Source organism: Marmota marmota, unplaced genomic scaffold (assembly GCF_001458135.2).
Source record: "Marmota marmota marmota unplaced genomic scaffold, marMar, whole genome shotgun sequence".
Lineage (NCBI taxonomy): Eukaryota > Metazoa > Chordata > Mammalia > Rodentia > Sciuridae > Marmota > Marmota marmota.
In genome coordinates this window covers 57,146,946-57,167,218 of record NW_025999842.1, presented here as the reverse complement: position 1 = coordinate 57,167,218, position 20,273 = coordinate 57,146,946, and positions in this window count along the sequence as shown.

Sequence of the window (20,273 nt, the reverse complement as noted above, 5' to 3'; positions counted from 1 at the left end):
GTTCTCATGTTTTATCTTCCAAAAGCAGCACCAGAATCTCTCTATTGTAATCCCACTGCTTCTAATCTGATTTATGTAGCATTTTTTTTATGATAAAATTTAACAAAGTGAAAAATAAATGGAGAATGATTTGATCAGAAACTCCTTGCTTGAAATATTCAGAAATGACAGACAAAATATAAATCACCATTTGAAAATCAGAATCTAAATCAAGTGAAAACAAAGAGACTATACAGATGAAGTGCAAAGGACTCACAGTGGGAATGGAACACTTGGGGATTGTTTAGGAAATGATCTGGATAATGGAGTGAAGTTGGAATTACTATGTTTTCAGTGATATGTGGAGGCGAATCACAATAAAGGGGAGGGAGGGGAGGAAAAGTTTAGTAGATTAGACAAAAGGGAATGAAAGGAAGGGAGGGGGTAAGAATAGGATAGATGGTAGAACAAATCTAACATAATTTTCCAAGTACACATATGAAATTACTTAAGTGAACCTCACCATCATGCCCTCCCACTAGAATAGGGTCCTAACTGGAATAATATAGATTCTATGCTTGTATAAGTTTATGAAAATGTATTCTACTGTTGAGTGTAACTTAAGAAGAACCAATAAAATAAAATAGAGAATGGGATTTTAATAAGGAATAGGTTACAGTGTTATCCCTTAAGTGCTGAGACTATAACCCCTTCACAAAGGAATACCCCTCATTTAAAGAAAAAAGGGATGAAAAAAAAAAAATCTGTCTTCCTCGGACTCTGAGAGATGTTTGAGGTCTGGGAGCAGAAAGCGTTTATCTCCAATAAGTTGGTTAAACCATAACCCAAGACCAAGAAGATGTGGGATCCAAAATCCAAATTAAATTATCTAAATTGTACAGTAATCTCATGGCTATTGATTAATGTTCAAATAAAAAATAGTTTCTATGAAGGAGCCACAATACCTGTAGAGGTAAACTTAAAACATTCTGTAGAATCACTTCCATAAAGTAGGTCATGTAAGACTCATACAGGGAAATAAATAAACCTAAGAAACATCTCCCAGTTAAGACTTGGAATCATAAGTTTATAATTTATTTTAGGTAGGAATCAAATATACATTGAAGTATTAATAGTACCAAAATTGACATAATAAAATGAATTATGATAAAAATTAAAATAAATGTCAAAAGATGATTCTTTCAATCAGAAAGAATAAAACACGAATGCACCAATTAAAAAGAACAAAACATGAAAGAGTTTATTGAAAATTATAAACAAAATAAGGAAATTATGTGAAAAGAAATATGTATTGTAGAAATAGCAAAAGCCTTTTGATAAAACAACTTTTTAAATCTTGTAGAAAAATCCTTATTTATATAAGCATGTTTATATTTGTATACCTCTATCAATACCCATATAGAATTGATATTGTATAGTTATTGGACACTTGAACAGTTGACAAATAATATGAAATATAACTAAAGTGAGAAAGTTTAAAGTTTAATATGAATCTGAGAAGTGTGTAAAATAGATAAGAAAAAGAAAACAAAGAAGTTAATGACCCAATTTAGTCTCTGATATGAATTTAGAAGGTAAGATTAGAAACACAGGGAAGATAAAATATTAACAGAAATGAAAAGGCAATGTTTTCAGAAAAAAATAACTAAACAGGAACAAAAGGAAGGCTAGTAAACAAATATTTTGATAAATGTATCTAAGTCATTAGGGTTTTAAAAACATTAAAATTAAAATATATTGTAACAGTATGGAAAATGGACATAATACAACTAAAACATTTTAAAGTCCCTCTTATTTTCTGGAGGAGATAAACTAAGTAGGCAAAATTCACCAGCGAACAGAGATTCTCAGTTTCTTAATTTTAATAACAATATAGCAACAACTAAAAGTCATACTAGTATTGTTTTAAAAGAATGCATACACTGTAAAGTACTGTATTTAAAAAAAATATCAAAATAAAAAGAACATACACTTTCTAATTTATTAGTTAATACAGAAATAGAATGTTTAAAATTATGTATGGTGGGGGAAAGGAGGAACAAAATGCTTAACTAAATCCAACAAAAAATCTGAAGGAGAAAAATAAATGAATAGGTAAGCAAGAAACAAATAGCAAGGTTCTAAACAATTCAAACATATTAGTAATCTGTATATTTAAAGTCATGTGAAAAACTTTCATAAAGTTTACATTTGAGAGGCAGAGAGAGATCTAAAACAGTTCACCAATGAGCTGAAAGTAAAAACAGGTGTTTTAGTTAGGTTTTGCTTAGTTGTGACCAAAGCATCCAACAAAAACAAATTAAGGAGGAAAGGTTTATTTGGGGCTCATGATTTCAGAGGTCAGAGTTCATTGGCCTTCTCCATAGCTCTGGGCCCTATGTGAGGCTGCGCATCAGGGGGAAAGGACTCAGTGGAGGAAATCTGATGAGCTCATGGCAAGGTCAGAAAATAGGAAGGGAGGAGAAGAAAGGACTACAAGGCAGATGTACCCTTCCAGGGTACACCCCAGTGACCCACCTTGCCCAGTCACCAGTCTACAGTAACACCATTCAAACTAGAGTGGACAGATCAGGTTACAGCTCATATAATCCAATCATTACACTTCTGAATAATCCTTCATTAACAGGAACTTTGGGGAACACGTCATAATCCAAACCATGACAGCAGGCTACAGATATTCTGACATAATAATTATAACATCAGAAACGAAAACCAAAGATGTTACAATAAAAATTAATAGTAAATAATCTGATAATAATTTGCTATTAGGGTCATTACCTAATTCTAAAATAAATACTATATGAGAAATATAAAATAATCTTTAATCATTAGGTATTTAATAATGGAGACTCAAAGTGTTTCAAATAACAGTTTACTGAATGCAAGTAAAAGTGAACAAAATTTCCCTTTGGGAGATTGTAACACAAGAACTCATAAATTCACTAGATTAGGTGGCAAATAGTATAGATATTTTTTAAAAATTGAGTAAAAAGAAAATAGCTTGTTGTGCCTGGAGGCTGCAACCCACATTTAGAGTATGGATTCTTTAAACACACACACACACACACACACACACACAAAGAATCATTTCCCAAAATAAACATGTTAGGTTGTAATGAATATTTTTTAAATGCCAGAAAATTATATAATACTTCCAAATGTTTGTAAGCAATAGTAATATGATAATAATAGAAACTGCACTTAACATTGATGAGGATTAAAATAACTAAACTATATTTATTATTACCTGTCAATCTAGTAAATTTGTAAACCATGTGTAAAATAGTGTCATTTATGTGTATTTTAAAGTATACAAATGGGCCAGGCATTGTGGTGTCATATACCTGTAATCTCAGTGACTCAGGAGGCTGAGGCTGGAGCCTCAGCAAATTCTAGACCAGCCTCAGCAACTTTATGAGACCCTATCTCAAAATTAAAATTAAAAAGAACTGGAGATATAGCTCAGGGGTAAAATGTTTAAGCCCCAGTTACCCACCCCCCCAAATTAAAGTACATAAAAGGGCACATTATATTATTAATATAAGAAATGAAAGGACTTTCAACGCAGGGCTTACCTCTGTGTAGGGAATTGATTTGAAGTAGAGGAGGACAGGATGGTTTAAGAGTATGTATAACACTAAATTTTAAAATATCTGAAATAGAACTGTCAAAGTGTTCATATTTGCTAATATGATATTCATTATATTTTCTGATTTTGAAATATGAGAAATTTTTATTAGATAAGCAAATTTAAAAGAATGCTTATATACGACAAAAAAAAGTACAATCATCATTATGTTCATTTTATGGTTACAGAGATTGAAAAATGCAGCATGGTTACATAATTTTATGTATGTTCACATGAAAAGCAACTGACACCATTGGTAAGTAAAAACTGGGATTCAATGCAAAATGATGCATTTTACATTTTAATTTTTTTTCTTCATAGCAAATATTCATTTATCTTTCTACCAATCATTTATTTTTTAACCAATAACAATATTTACTATTGAAAATATAGTGATAATACCATCATCATATTAATCATAGCTTTAAATATCTTTCATGTGGCAGGTACTGTTCTAAGCACTCATGACTTTCTCATTAGATTGCCTCTTTTAATTTTTACAATTTTATAAGTTTGGTACTTTTTTCATCTCCACTTATAAATGAAGAAATTCATTCCTTGTCTCTTGCAATTTGATTAAATTCTTGTAAAAATTACTTTTTATTTATCTTGGTCTGTCACTGGGCCATTGTTGATTTATCTATCATCATTCAATACTAAAAAGATAAAAGTTAACATATTTAACAAAAGGCAAGTATAAAATTCACGATTAATTTTCTTGCAATTTTAAATAAATGAAATAACTTTAGGAGGAAAATATATTTGAATTTGAAAGCGTAATGCTGTGTTTTTAAAGAAAAGATGAGGAAGATTAAAAGTTTCATTAAGTATATTTTACAAGAATCATATGAACATTTAGAAAGAAATTTGTAAAAAAAACCCTTCCTTTTACATATTATATCTTTAAGACTATTGATACATTGGAATGACATTTCTTGTATGGTTTATAAATGCTGTAAAGAAAGAAAATCTCTACCTTTGGGTGGAAGAGAAGTTATTAAATATACGCTAGTGTGGAGTTAGAAAATAAATATTTTGCAATCATCATACTAATAATTAGATTAGTCCAAACCAAACAATGACTGCTAAAAGTAGGGGTTAAAAGCCTGATGAGGAATAATATATTTAAGAATTTCAAAAGTTTCCCCACAAAATACTCACTGATTAAAATTGGAAAAATAATATTTTTATCGTGGATAAACCTAGTGATCAGGACTTTAACCAAATTATACTTAATCAAGTAATCAAAGTTAATTATACCAGTAGGGGAAGAAGCTGCTATCAAATGCCTTTTCACATAATACACTAAGAAGGATACAACATAATTTTTCTGAAATCCCTACCAAAAACATAAATAACATAAACCCCACTATGAGTAAACACCAGATTATCCCAAAATGAAAGACAATAATTGGCCCATATGATCAAAAATGCAAGGCATTATTTCTGATTAAAGCTCTTTTTTTAAAAAAAAGACTTTTTAAAATTGTAGATAGACACAGTTTTGTCTTATTTTGTTTATTTTTTTAAGTGTTGCTGAGTATTGAACCCAATGCCTCACACAAGCTAGGTGAGCACTCTACCACTGAGCCACAACTCCCAACCTGTGACGAAAACTGTTAAAAGGGACATGATCGTCTTTCAGGTGGTGCTATATTGCATTGAAGAGTTGAGAAAAAGAATCTATGAAGGAACTTAATGGTCAATTGAAAAAATTTTAATATGAGCTCTTAGTACAAAATAGTTTAATGAACAATGTTGCATTTCCTGATTCCTTCTTGTGAACTATAAAATATTAGTGAATAAAGGGACAAACTGTACTAAAATAGATTAGCAAAATATATTTGCAGGAATAAATAAATAGATCAATGCAGAGGTTGTTGGAGAGAAGTGGATTATAATTTATAGCAGGAGAGGAGAGGAAGAGGAATGAGCCGGCAACAAAGCAATTGGGATAAAATGTTAAGAATTGATGAGACTAAGTAAAGAGTAAAGAAAGCTGTTTTATTACTCTTAAAACTTTTCTGGTGGACATGGCTTTCAGATGAATGTGACTGGACCTGCTACAGCATAGCAAGTTGTCTAACACACATGCAATTGGATTCCTAGGAAAAAAAAGTAGAAACACTAATTGAAGAAATATTTAGAGGAACAACTGCCATAATTTTCCAAATTTTCTGCAAACTATAAATCCAGATTTCCCACAGCTCCAAGTTCAATAAGATCCAGTGTATAAATAAATAAAACTATACCTGGTACATCAAACTCAAATTCCTAAAAATAAAACAACCAAAAAAGTGCTAAACAGAAAAATCATAAAAGGGGTTCCGAGAAGAAAAGACATATTATCACAAAGGGGAATAAAACCAGATATGAATGACCTCAGAATTCTCTTCACACATGATATAAAGAAGACAAAGAAATAATATCTTTACAATGCTGAAGGACAGTGATGATCAGTGATTCTTGCATCCAGGGAACATAACTATAGGAGTGCCATAGGAAGGCAATAATTTGTAACATTCTATAACACAGTAGGGTAGCTATGGTTGACCCCCTCATTAATATGTTTCTAGATAACTATTAGGACTTTGAATGTTCCCAACATAAGGAAATGTTAATTTTTTGAGGTGATAGATGCCTATTGCTTTGATCTGCTCATCATACATTGTATACATGTATTAAAATGTTGCATCTTAAATCCATAAATATTTTAAAAATATTTAAGATATTTAAATATTTTAAAAATTAAAAAAATATTTAAAAATATTTAAAACAAATATTTTTTAAAATATGTGAAAATGATAATTTGAAAAAGTTTATTTTTAAAGTATCAATTTTACTCTCCTTTCCAGCCTTAAGGGAAATGTGCCTATATGGTATCTGTTTAAAGCAGTTCTTGGAATTATTATTGGTAGAAAAAACTCAGGCATTAGAATTTGTTACTATGTCCCATGAAATATAGTGAGCACTTCTGACATCTAAATTAACAGCAACAAAAAAGAAAATAAAAAATGTTTGCAGAAAAATGAAAGCTAGGAAAATTAGTCTATAGGAGATTTGTACTAGGTAAAATGCTAAAAGTTTTTTTTTTTTTTTTTTTTTTTTTAAGATATCTAAAAGAACAAAATGCTTAGTGGAAAAGACTTATACAAAGAATGATAATTATTAGAAATGGTAAGTATGTGGAAAATAAAAGTGGTTATGTCTCTGCAATACTCACTTTTTAAGATGTGAGATTATTGGTTATCTGTCCTAGTATTGAGGGGTGGAGTAAGATATGCAAGGCTTTCTAGGGATTAGGAATGATGTGATCCTTACAAGTCTGGACATACCTGTCAAAACACATCAAATTGTACACTACAAAAAATTACAAGATGGTGTGCATAATTAATATAATTAATAAACATGATTAAAATATGAATTAGGGTCTACTATATACTCAACAAAATAACCAATCTATCAAGAAGGTTTTTTGAATAATGGCAATATTTTGATATCTTGATTATAAAGGTAGTTATAAGGATGTCTATTGGTCAAAATTCACTTAACTGCATTTAGAATGAGTGCATTCTATTTTATGTAAACTATGACTCAATAATCTTTTTTTTAATTTTTTTTTTTAATTTTTTAATTTTTTATTGTGGGTTGTTCAAAACATTACAAATTTCTTGACATATCATATTCCACACTTTGATTCAAGTGGGTTATGAACTCCCACCTTCACCCCATACACAGATTGCAGAATCACATCAGTTACACATCCATTGATTTACATATTGCCATACTAGTGTCTGTTGTGCTCCGCTGCCTTTCCCATCCTCTCCCCTCCCCTCCCCTCCTCTCTCTCTACCTCCTCCACTGTATAACCCTGAGGGTCTCCTTCCATTACCATGCAATTTCCCTTCTCTCTCCCTTTCCCTCCCACCTCTCATCCCTGTTAAATGTTAATCTTCTTCTCCTGCTCTTCGTCCCTACTCTGATCTTAGTTACATGACTCAATAATCTTGATTTTAAAATTATACCTAAGCATACTCCCCATTACATTTCCTAAGATATTCACCAATGCACTTCCATTTTATTTTTACTGTACCTGGATTCCCGTTTCTATTACTAACTTTATTTTATTCCCTTTATCTTTTTCCATCTCTGTCTTTTTTTTTTTTTTGGTACTGGATTGAACCCAGGGTACTTAACTACTGAGCCATATCCCCAGCCCTTGTTTGTGTTTTATTTAGAGACAGCGTCTCACTGAGTTGCTTAGTACCTTGAATTTGCTGAGGCTGGCTTTGAACTTGTGATCCTCCTGAACCACTGGTATTACAGGCTTGCGCCACCACACCTGGCTTCATCTCTGTCTTAATGACAGTATTTCTCTACTTCTTACTGTATATCTAGTTGGTAACAAGCAAAAATAAAAAATAAAATAAAAACAAAAACAAAAACAACTTTACCATTTTTCTATAGTTTATATTTTCTGAGATACTGTTTCAAAAATATTTGAAAAAAATTCAAAAACCTATTTCAAAAAATATTCTTATTTTTCATTTATTCTTTATAGATATACATGACAGTAGAGTATATTTTGACATATTATTTGACATTTATAGACAGAATAAATATAAATTGTTCCATTTAGGATCCCATTATTGTGGTTGTACATGATGTGAGATTACATTGGTCGTATACTCATACATAAGGATAGGAGACTTGTGTCTGGTTCGTTCTATGGTATTTCCTATTCCCATTCCTTCACCCTTCCCATCATTCCCCTTTTTCTAAACCAATGACTTCTAATCTTCTCTTGTTTTAAAAACATTTCTCATGGCAACTAAATATCTTTTGAAACTTATATTTAAAGATTATTATTTACCATAGTTTTCATTATTTATTACATTGTTTCCAAAGTTATGTTCTTTTAAGTAATATATCAGTGAGTATTAAATATCTTTATATTTATTTATATTTCTAATAAACTTCTTTAATTCATTTCTTTAATATTTTCAGGTGTTTGAGCCATTTCCAGTTTTGTGAAACTCAGAGTCATAGTTCACTCAAAAATTGCTGCAACCACAAACTTGGCTGGTAGCAAGATGTGTTTCTTGCTTTTTTGACACTAACCAATGAAATGCATAATTCTATATTTTAAATTGAAAAAATGTTCAACATATATCAATGATGTTAATTTGCGTTTTGCTTATAATTATGAGATTAACCATTTATTACAAATTTCTTAAAAATTTGTTTTACAAATTTGTTTATTCATTCATTTATATTGTGCCTTTAATGTAAGACATTTTAGTTGATTTTTAGGTGTTTCTTACATAATAAGTAATAAGGACTTTAGAAACTTATTCTATAAATATTTAATTACTTTCAAAATTCTCTTAATATTTGATAAGAAAAGTTTTACATTTGAGTAATTCGTATGTCATTTCTTTGGATACATGAGAACAAAAAGATTAAATCTTGGGGCTGGGGCTACAGATTGGTGGTAGAATGCTTGCCTCACACATGCGAGGCACTAGGTTCAATCCTCACATAAAAATAAAGATATTGTGTCCATCTACAACTAAAAAAATAATTTTCAAAAAAGATCAAATCTCTAGTTAACCATATACCATCAAATTATTTATTTATATCATTTCTACTTACTTAATCCTTGTCCAAAGGTATTCAGGCTAAATTCCTGATTCTAGCTTTCAGTAAATTTAAAATCATACTGTCATGAATATTAAATCAATCAATGCATGTACAGAATGTACATTCCTAATTTGTTCATTTCTTTTCTTCATAGAACTTAGCATTGCCAGAATTTCTTTTAATTCTTTACTTCTTAAACCTTTATCATCTGTCTCTTTCTGGTTACTTATTGCTTTATAGAAATAAATCTCTCCAATCCAGTACCTCAAAATTTGTTGATTACAGTTCCTTGGTTGATGGGCTGGTGCCTGCCTGGGATCTCATGCATGTGCCTTCATCTGAAGACTCTAGGTCCATGTGACCAGTCATGTCCCATTAATCATAGAAGTCATCGAGACCATATTTAAAAGTAGTGGATTAAGTCTCTGCCTCTCAATAACAAGAGTAACAAGAGATTTGTGAACAAATTTCACCTGCCTCAATCTTTCTGGAAGAGCACCTGACTTTTTCACTGCTGATTCAAATCCTAGAGAGAACGATGCTTGGGATTCTATACTGAAGAAAGTCTTTAAACTGCATTTTTATTGTTTCTTAAGAATATTTTGCTGGTTAGAGATGTTAGAAATGAGAAAAAATTATATTTTCCAACCCAGCAACTTTGGATTGTGTGTGATTTCTAAATTGTGTTTGCAAAGTCTTTTTTTTTTTTTTAATCATCTCTTACATTTAGTTGTTATTTTCTGCAAGTCAATGGATAAATCCCAAGCTGTCGACATATTATCTTCTCAGGAGGAATCCTTGTCCAGTTTCAAAAATTCATTAGGCACATTTTCAATCTCACAAACAATCTCACGTGACAGTTTTAGCAAATATCTCATCACTACATAGTACATGTTTTGATTTTTCATCTTTCTAGAAGTGTTCTCTTTTTTTCTTTTTCTTTCTTTCTTTCTTTCTTTTTTTTTTTTTTTTTTTCAGGAATCCAAGTCTCTTTATTAAAGGAAGGTAGAAGAATTAGTTGGATATTTTTGGGTAAATGGGGTAGCTCAATTCTAAGAGATCCTATACTTTGAGGAAGTCACCAATACTATTGTTATGCAGGGTTCGACCATATGAGCTTCTTTTTTTTTTTATTCCATATTTTTTTAAAATTGGGGCATTATGTAATGGTGGTTTGGTTGCTACATATTTGGATATTCACACAATATAACAATATGATTTGACCAGTATCATTCCCGATTTCCCCCTTTCCTCTCTTCCTCCCTACTCTGGTTCCTTTCCTCTACTCTGTGGATCTCCCTTTGATTTTCATGAGATCCATTCCCCCAGAGCTTTCTTTTTCATTCTCCTATTGAGCTTCCACATGAGAGAAAACATAACACCCTTGACCAGGATGGTTCTTTTGACATTTCCCTTTGTCCTCCATCTCCTGGGGGCCAGATGATTGTTTCAAAAGCAATGTCAGATAATTTAGGTTTTTATAATGGCAGTGCCCCTTTTCTGGTACCAAAGCAGCCACAAAAGCTCAGTGGTGTAAAATAATCATCACTATTCAGCTTCTGAGCTTACAGGTAAGCCCGTCATTTGAGCTGGATCTGTTCCTGGAAGCAGCAAGCTAGCTGCATTCTTCCCTATGGTGAAAGCTGAGGCAGGCTTGCCCAGCCTTTGGTCCAGGTTACCCATTCACATCCCACTGCCTAAAGTATGCTTTCCGAAGCTCAAGATAAAGCCAAGGGAAGACGAAACACATTCCACCTTTTTAGTGAGAGGGACTGCAAAAATCACGTAGTACCAAGTTTGTGAATATATAAATTAATATGATCTGAGACAAGGTTTTTCCCAGCTTGGTTTACACAGGTTTGATTAATTTCATAACTAGGTTAAATGTATAGGTACATAGCATTTCATCTTGTTGGACACATGTTTTCTAGAAAGAACAGAAAATCTACTAGGAAATTAGTGATTAAGTTAATTTTAATGATTGTACATTCCCAAGATAGAGATAAGGATTAAGATATATTTAGGAACACACACAGGTGTTGAAGAGCATGTACTAGGACCCAAACTGTCCCTGTTTATCTTATTCTTCTTCCTTATTGTGTTTACTACTTTCTAGCTGTTTTTACAAACTTAAGGTTTCTTTATCTATTTTTTTCCCTGTAAGTAAAATATAATTCTGATAGTACATAGTTCATAAGATTGTCATCAGGATTAAAGGAATTAATGCATGTAAAACCCATATGTTAGTGCTTTGAATGTAATAAGAACTAAGTTCACTGAAGGTCACCCTGGGGAAGCAATATTTCAATTGATAGTTGAATGATGAAAAGACACCAGCTAAGAAGATCTATGCAAGAATATTCTATGCTGATGATACATAACGTGAAGCTCCTAAGATAAGAAAAATCTTGCCATTCTTGAGGAACAAGAAGAAATTCAGCTTATTAATTCATTCATGAGTATTTCAAGCTGATAAAGACCAATGCTCTATTACTAGACTTAACATTTAACATTAAAGGAATCTATGCCTTTTAATTGATCCCTCCATGATATATTCATTTTCTTTACTGTCTTCAAAATGGCAGTTTTAAACCTAAAATCTTCCTATTTTCTCCCTTAAATTGAAATGGAGACATTATTATCCTGTCCCCTACTATTTCAGTCTGTTCAAGCTGCTATAACAGAAACCCTCAGATGGGGTAACTGATAAACAAAAGAAATTTATTGCTCATAGTTCTGGTCCCTGGAAAATCCAAGATTGAGGTATCATTAGATTTGGTGTCTGGTGAGAGCTCAATCTCTGTTTAATAGTTGATGCCTTCTCTGTGTTGTCACGCAGTGGAAGGGGTAAATCCACTCCTTCTGTCCTCTTTTATGAGTGCATTGATCCCTTTCAGCAGGGCTCTGTCCTCAAGACTTAATCCCCTCCCTGAGGCCCCACCTCTTAAGACCACCATTTTGGACTTCTGGTTTCAGTGCATGGATGTGGTGAGCACAAGCAATTGTACTCACAGAAGTGTTCCTGGGGTTTCTTTTCATTTCTCAGCACTCTTACCTAATTCACCCATTCAGTTCATAGATTTCTCTGTTGAGGTATCTAAAACACTCTTATTTCGCTTAATGTCTTTATCTACCTTAACTGAGCAATGATTTCATTCACGATCTGCTTTATTTTAGCTCACTTTGGTCAGTGTCTGTGTAGATATTAAGATACTACTATTGTCTTGTTCCTCTATAGCATTGACCACTCCTCACAATGCTATCATTATTGCTTTTCATGTGGAATTTTCACTGAGTCTATGAGAAGATAGACCATTGTGGTCCTCAGCTTGGCAACAGGATCTTCAGTGTTTTTGACAGTTTTTAAGCAAGTTCTAGGGCTGAATGTCTCCATTTTAAAAATGGGAGAGCAAGAAATATTTCATCCATTTATTCATTTCTTCAGTTTTCAAGCTAGCTATCCATTCAATCATACTCATACTTAGCAAACATTTATTGCATAGTAAGTTCCAGGGAGTTAACTATGAATAAGTTAACGAAAGTAAATAAAATACACATGAGTCTCACCTACAAGGAATTTGATTTACTGCTCATGTTTCTATTACTGATTTTTTAAAAAAGTCAAATAGAAGGCAAATGAATGAAAACATAGATGTTCAAAAAACTTTGTCATCAATTTGTGAAAGCTAAATAGAATTATGAAAAAATAATATTCCTTTGATAGTCACTGAGAAATTTATTGTTTGCCCATGTAAAAACTAAGCATTTTCCAATGATATTCATTAGATTGTAAGAATTTTAAAATCTACCATTTATTGTTTTCCCTAATTTATTTCCATGCAATGGAAAACAGGGTCATTTTAGGGTGGTTAATTTTTAGCTTGGCACTGATTAAGTGAAGTTTTGTTTCAAGTAATTAAATAATTTGGTCCTTGCCAATGCATGCTTTAATTAAATTTATATCGATGAAGATAATACAACATAAAAATAATATTATGTTGGATTTAATGTTCACTACCTTCTATACTATTTATATTGGGGTAATTAAACCTGGCATATTTATTAAAGGAAAAAAACACATCAATTTAAGATTACTCTTTAATGAATTCATTTCGTAGTAAAATCATTTGCATTAAATATTTAAAACAGCTTATGAATATATTTTATTCCCTCAAATATACTAATGAATTTTTAATACAAAACAAATGTTCTATTTTGCTTCTTTTTCTCAGTGTGTTTGTGTATGCACACGTATGTAAATGTTTTAGTTCATCATACAAAGACTGATCTAATATTTAAAATTTATTTTTAAAACATCTATTTAAAACTACTAAAAAAATAGACTCATGAAAGATACATGATTTTGTTTTTATTTTTTTCATTTAGACAAATTACTCAATGCAGGCTTGACAGTCTTTCAAACTAAATGAAAGGAGGATTTGGAAAAAGATTTAATGTGTTTATAGGCTGAAGCAGGAAACTTGTGTCTTCAAGTGTTCCGCCTTCTACAAAGCAAAGCTTTCTTGCTTTAAGCATTAAGATCTTTATGTGAAACCATATTTCCCTTTGCTTGGCTCAACTTCATGCTGTAACATAGAATTAACTTAGAGTCTATAAAGTATCTGGCCAAAACCTAATGCCATTTTACAATAAGATCATGAATTAATCTGTTTCCAGAAAAACTGGTTCAGACAACGCAGAGTGGGCTCTTCCATTTCAGCACACTTTGGAGACAGCTCCAGATATCACAGGTCTGCTTTTCATTAAGATGGTCCTCTGTGATTATGCTGAATTATTCTGTCTTTTCTCATTTGGCCTCAGTACTTCTGAGACAGTAGAGTTTGAAACATGATTTGTGCTTCTAATATTCATGTTTACATTTTGTGAATTGCTCCTAAATTACATATTCATATTTCCTGGATAAGGTTCTCCTTTCCTGAGTTAGGAGTTGATATCTAGTTTATTAAGAAGGGAAAATGAAAACAAAAGAATTTCTAACAGTACAGATCCCAGGAAAATCATAAATCACAGTTCAAGTTTCTTTGTTTTGCTTTTTCTTGTCTTTAGCATACTACATTTTTTAAACCTCTCTCAATTTATCAACTGAAATTATATGAAATCATTGTTCTTATTTTTCAGAATTCATTTTTTTAGAAAGAATATACACATTGTATATTTTTCTCATTTTCACAGTTTTCCCTGCCTAATTATAAGACATTGTGTACATTGTCCATTCACAGGTGATTACTACACAAAAGGTCACCTTTGATATATAACATATATTAATTTTTCAGCTGGAAGAATATAAAGAAGACAGTTGAGTTTTATCATGAGGAATGTATAAGCAATATTTTGATTCTGAAATTCATCAAGGGACACATAGACCACAGGCACTGAACTTTATCTTGCTAGTACCTGGTTTAGTGACTTCAGCATGCTTCTCTTTGCACATTGTTATAAGTATTCCTTTAGTTGTGAAAAATTCTTACATCTGACTTTTTTTTCCAATAATAATAATAATAATAATAATAATAATAATAATAATAGAATTTTCTTAGGTAGTTGATATTTTGAATCTATTTAGATTCTGAATTATCTGATTAATTCCACGTATGAATTATCTGTGTACTTCCTAAAAAGTTCAAGAATTTGTTTTGTCTTGAAAATCATGGTATTCCTGACTGATGTGTTAAATGTTTGGAATTATTTGAACATAAATGCATAGACTGCTTAATACTGTTATGTTTGTTTACATATGTTTACTTTCTTTACCTCTTCTCCTCCTGCTCTCTCTTGAACCCACTGTAATCATAAACCCAGTGGTTAACTGTCAACATTCACATAATTTATGAACAACACTGCCATGCTGACTGCTCCTCCTTCCTGCAATACGTTCCCTGGGCATCCAGAATATCACTCACTCTCTTGGTTTTTGCCTATTTCCATGGCCACATCCTTTAGTCTCTCTTTCAGGTTTTCCCCTCTTCTTTTGATTTCTTAAAGATGGACCCCAGAGTTGAGAGTGTCCTTAAGACTTTGCTCTTTGATATCTGCATAATTTTTTAAAATAATCTCATAGTGTTTTCACTTGAATTGTCATTTTTTATTCAGAAAACTCCAAATATGTCTCCAGATCTCTCCACTGATGTTACAGACTCAGATGCACTCACTGCTTACTCATTATCTCTATTTGCATTTCAAACAAGACATCCCGCAAATTTACTCCCCCTTTCCATTAATAACAACTCCTTTCTTCTAGTTTTAAAGATCAAAAAGCTTGATCTTTAAATACCTTTTGTTTCCATCTTTTTCCTAGAAAGCAAATAAATTTCTTGGGAAATACTGATGGACCATCAAATATAGCTATAATCCAACTACTTTTCATACTACCATCTCAATCCAAGTTATTATTATATTTTACTTGCATTTACCCCACTACTTTCCAAATTTTTGTCCATAAAACTTAAAATTTCCGTGTAGTAACCTCAGTGGTCTTGATTAATCAGGCTAACTACACTCTGGAGGTCACTCTATCCTGAAGTACACAATTTAATACTTTTCTAGAAGCAGAGAATGTTAATGCTCTTCTCTCAATATTTACTACATTTTCTCTTTTGCACTGTGTTCCTGTCTCTCTGGCTTCCCAACCTCTTTGGAACACACCAGGAAAGGGCCAACCTTAGGGTCACTGAATGGCAGCTCCCTACATTGGCAATGTTTCTCCCCAGACACCAAGAATCTCAATACCTTAATTACTTCAAACTGTGACAAAATTATCTATTTAATTGTTAGATAATCCCTGCCCAACAGATATAATTTTCCTTACATTGTTTTATGTGTTGTTTATTTTTTTCCTTCTCTTTATAAAGATCATTTCCACCATTCTCAAATTTAAATTCTATCAAGAAAGGCTTTTTGGGTTGATATGTTCATTGGTCTATTATTGAAAGCAGAGAATAGCCCCTGGCCCACATTTTACTTATATATAAGTAAAGTAATATATTATATATATATATATGATTATTTCATTCATATACACACATACATATACACACACATATATACATCACACATAAACACATATGTAAACATACACAGAAAGACAGAGATATAGATAGATACTTTGTTAAAATAGAAATTAAATAGAAAATAGAAGATGAGCAGTTCTTGCATGTCAAATATTATTCTTCCTTTGTAATGTCTTATTTTTTATGTCACCTTTATAATGTACTAGTTAGTATTGTCACTTTTTTTCATCTAAGAAACTAATCAGCAGAGATAAAGAAAAAGTTTAAGTGGTATAATTATATCCTAAAAGGAGCAAAAGCAAATAAAAAAATTTAATAAATAATATGAATCATATTGAATTATAGACTGAATCTGAAACAATCAATCATAATCTTAATTAATAAAGTTGCAAATTTTATAATTGGCTTAGAGTTATTCTTAGATTAAGTTTATTAAGTGAACTTCTTATTAAAATATGATAGTGCCTGATCTTATTTGGCAAAATTTTCCTAGTAAAATACAACTATTTTTCAGCAAAACAGTAACTGGAAGATGCCAATAATGATCCAAAAGCTTCATGAGGAAAAATAGTTTGGGGTTAAAAATGATAGTAACTAGCTAGTAATTAGAGGGTCCTTTTCCCTGGGCCTCCTCCGTTTCTAAGCTTAAACAAGATGGGAAGAAAAAACAACAGAATCCAACACCATATGAACATTGAGTTTATCCAGGAGTATTAGCCTCCTCTATTACTCTCCCCAGTTGCTGCCCCAGATTGAGAGTGCCTGCTTTTCCTCTGTCCTGAGAACCTCTCCTGTTCAGTTTCCTTTGAGGCACCCTCCCTTCCTTTCCAATTCTCAAGCCAAGGTGCCTCCCTTCTCAAACTGTGTCCCTCGCGTGGATCACAACTCCATTGGCATCCTGTGACCCATGAAGATCCACCACAGTCTCACCTCTGTGAGTTCCTTTCTCCATAAAGGAAATATTAAAATCTTTATTCCACATAAAGATTTGGCATAGAGATAAGTATGTTAATTATATGTATGAAAACATTTACTTTCTTTTAAAGGTTTTTTTTTTTTTTTTTTTTTTGTCTTTTGATTTGAAAGAAATTAAAACAGTTTTGTGGACCCCTAAAGTTATTGTAGGTGCTACGTAACATGTTTTCTGCACTTACTGGAAGTCTGTCCTGATCTGAACGCTTTGTATGGCTGGGACTCTCTTTGCCTTTTAAACAATTTAAACTCCACCTCCTCCCTTGAGTCTGTTCCTTGCTCTTTATGCTGCAGCACTTTAGTACTTGGATTTGAAGAAATCATTTGCACCTGCCTGCCATGTGCTTTGCACTTAAGGTCCCCTTTGCTTACACCTCTCTTTCATAGATGTCCAAGAGAGTCACTTGTCTCTCCATTGTCATAGTGTTGACTGCACTTAAAATAACACATCCCTCTGACTGACCTCTCTCTTCTCTCTGTCACCTATACTCCTCAGCCCCTCCCCACCATTAGACTTCTCTCAATTTCTATGAGATCAACTTCTTTCACATTCAACACATGAGTGAGATAGGAGCAATAAGTTTTGGTGATCCATGATGACATAGGAAGAACACAACTAACAATAATATGTATCTCAAAAATAGAGGAGAGGACTTTGTACTAATTATAAAGAAAAGATAAAAGTTGAAGGTGATGGATATATATTAAGTTATTATGTCCCATATGTAAATAAATCAAAGGATCACGTTGTACCTTATAAACAGGTACAAATATTATGTGGCAATCAATAAAATTTAAAAAAATGGAAATTAAAGTAAAAAAAATAGCATAATATAGCCTTCTTCTTCCTAGCTTTATATTTTTACAGCAGTCATCAAAGAACACCTTTATATTTTACTTTGTTTTTCTATTTCTTGACTTTCCCTCCCCTAAAAAGTGATCGTACACAAACTTCATGATTTCACCTTGTTCACCAGTACTAAAACAGGGATTGGCCCATGGTAGGCACTTGAGAAATACTTTTGAATAAAAGAAATTAGTAACATTTGAAAGCAAATTATGATAAATGTTGATTATGAATATTTATCCGTTCTATTGGATCCATTGTTTGACGGTGTAGAATGCATCTAAATTGAAAGGAAAGATGAGGACTTTCTGATTTCACATGAAATATTTCTGGTTTTGCCTCTTTTGCTAGAAACCATACTACTTACCACCATCTTCTTCCAATAACTGACTTAAGAGTCTCAGGTAGAAAGGGGCAAATGTCATAGAGGAACATTTTTCCCTTGGTGTCACCCTACGACACCGTCAGTTTTTTGACCATTAGAACCAGGACTGCTATTGATAAGAAGTATTTTGAGTGGTCAGGGATTTAGTGGCAGGGCAGCTATTTGAATGCTATGAGCCCTTCTAAGCTTCAAAATGTTGCTATGAAACATGGGCATAATTGTTCCTTGAATTTTTGAGGGGTAACCCTACAAATGTGTGGTGTGACCAGTATAATGCCCAATGAGTAGGCTGTTTTGATAAAATTAAACTTTGTTTTCTTTCTTTCTGATACCTTTCCTCTCTGTTTCTACTCCATTCTCACTTTTAATCTCCATTCCCACTTTTAACTCTGCTTCCCTCTCTCTTCCTTAACTTCCTCTTTCCCTTTTCTGCAGGAAACACCCTCTTCTGACCATGATATCTGGAAAAATCCTGCCCTCATTTCCCTGTTCCTTGCTGACCTCTGCTTCCAATAAAATCTCTCTCTCTTTCAGCCGTCCAGCGATGCTGATGTTCCCAGCAGAAAGATTAGAACACAGTGTGGTAGAAATGACTTTGGAACTAGCTCTGGTATTTTATCTACCTGGATTTCATAGCATTGTACTTGAATTTTGCACTACAGGTGGTAATGTTTAGCAAAAGTTGGTCTCTGCTCTTTTGAATGTAAAACACACATAAAGAGATATTTCACTTAGGGCTTTCTATCTTGTTCAAGTGAAATAATGCAGTGAATGGTACAATAGCATTCTATGAAAATTATAAGAAAATAATTCAATTTTGAGATAAGATTTATGAGGTGCTTCTCTGAGGAAGCAACTTATGTGTAAGAATTGGTATCAAAATGGCTGTAGGAAGAAAACTATGATGTGCATCAGTCCTGTTTGCCAAATTTTGGAAGGTTCTGAATTTGCCTGTTTTATTTATTGATCAATTGGTCAACATGATTCTGACAAAAGTGGAAAGAATGAATCTGAATTGTAGTAGACACAAACTGAGAATACATTGACCTGCTAAGGAAGTCATTGAAATTATCTGGAGTAACCATAAGAGTCTGAAATAAGATAGGGCAGTGGAATTGAAGAATGGGTTGGTTTTTAAAGACTGTGCAATACATACACATAAATTTCTTATTTTAGTCTATAAGGTGCAGAGACTTGAGGAAAAATCAATTGACCAGCGTCAGAGCCCAGCCACATTGGTTTTCCCTTGTGTCTACTACAGAACTCACGTTGCACTCTCCAATTAATATTTGATGAATAAATAGCCATTCCATTTTGAATACATTCTAAATGTTTGAAAAATGAAAAAGGTTTTTACAGCCAGAAATCATATGGACATTTCCTTGTCTAATCAGAACTCTAAACAAAATCTTGAAAACAGTAGATACTTAAGGAGTCCTTAGGCATAATGACAACAATTCTTCATTAATTTTATTTTTAGGTTTAATATGATAAGCAATTTGAAGCCATGACATTGAAGAGTGTCCTAATATACAAGAGCCCTGAAAATTATCACATCATTTTGAATGCTTTGTTACAATGGGTGCCAATATGACTTTACACATTACTTACCTTCATGATTCCAGAATTGATTGCCCATTATACACAGCAGATTTCTTTGCTTTTTATCTACAGGGATACTTCACGGGGTTGTTTCTTTTTGCTTGAGGACACAGGCAGGAATGCCAGGCTGAACAGCTCATGGCTGCTGCCTTCATGCTTTGGTGAAAG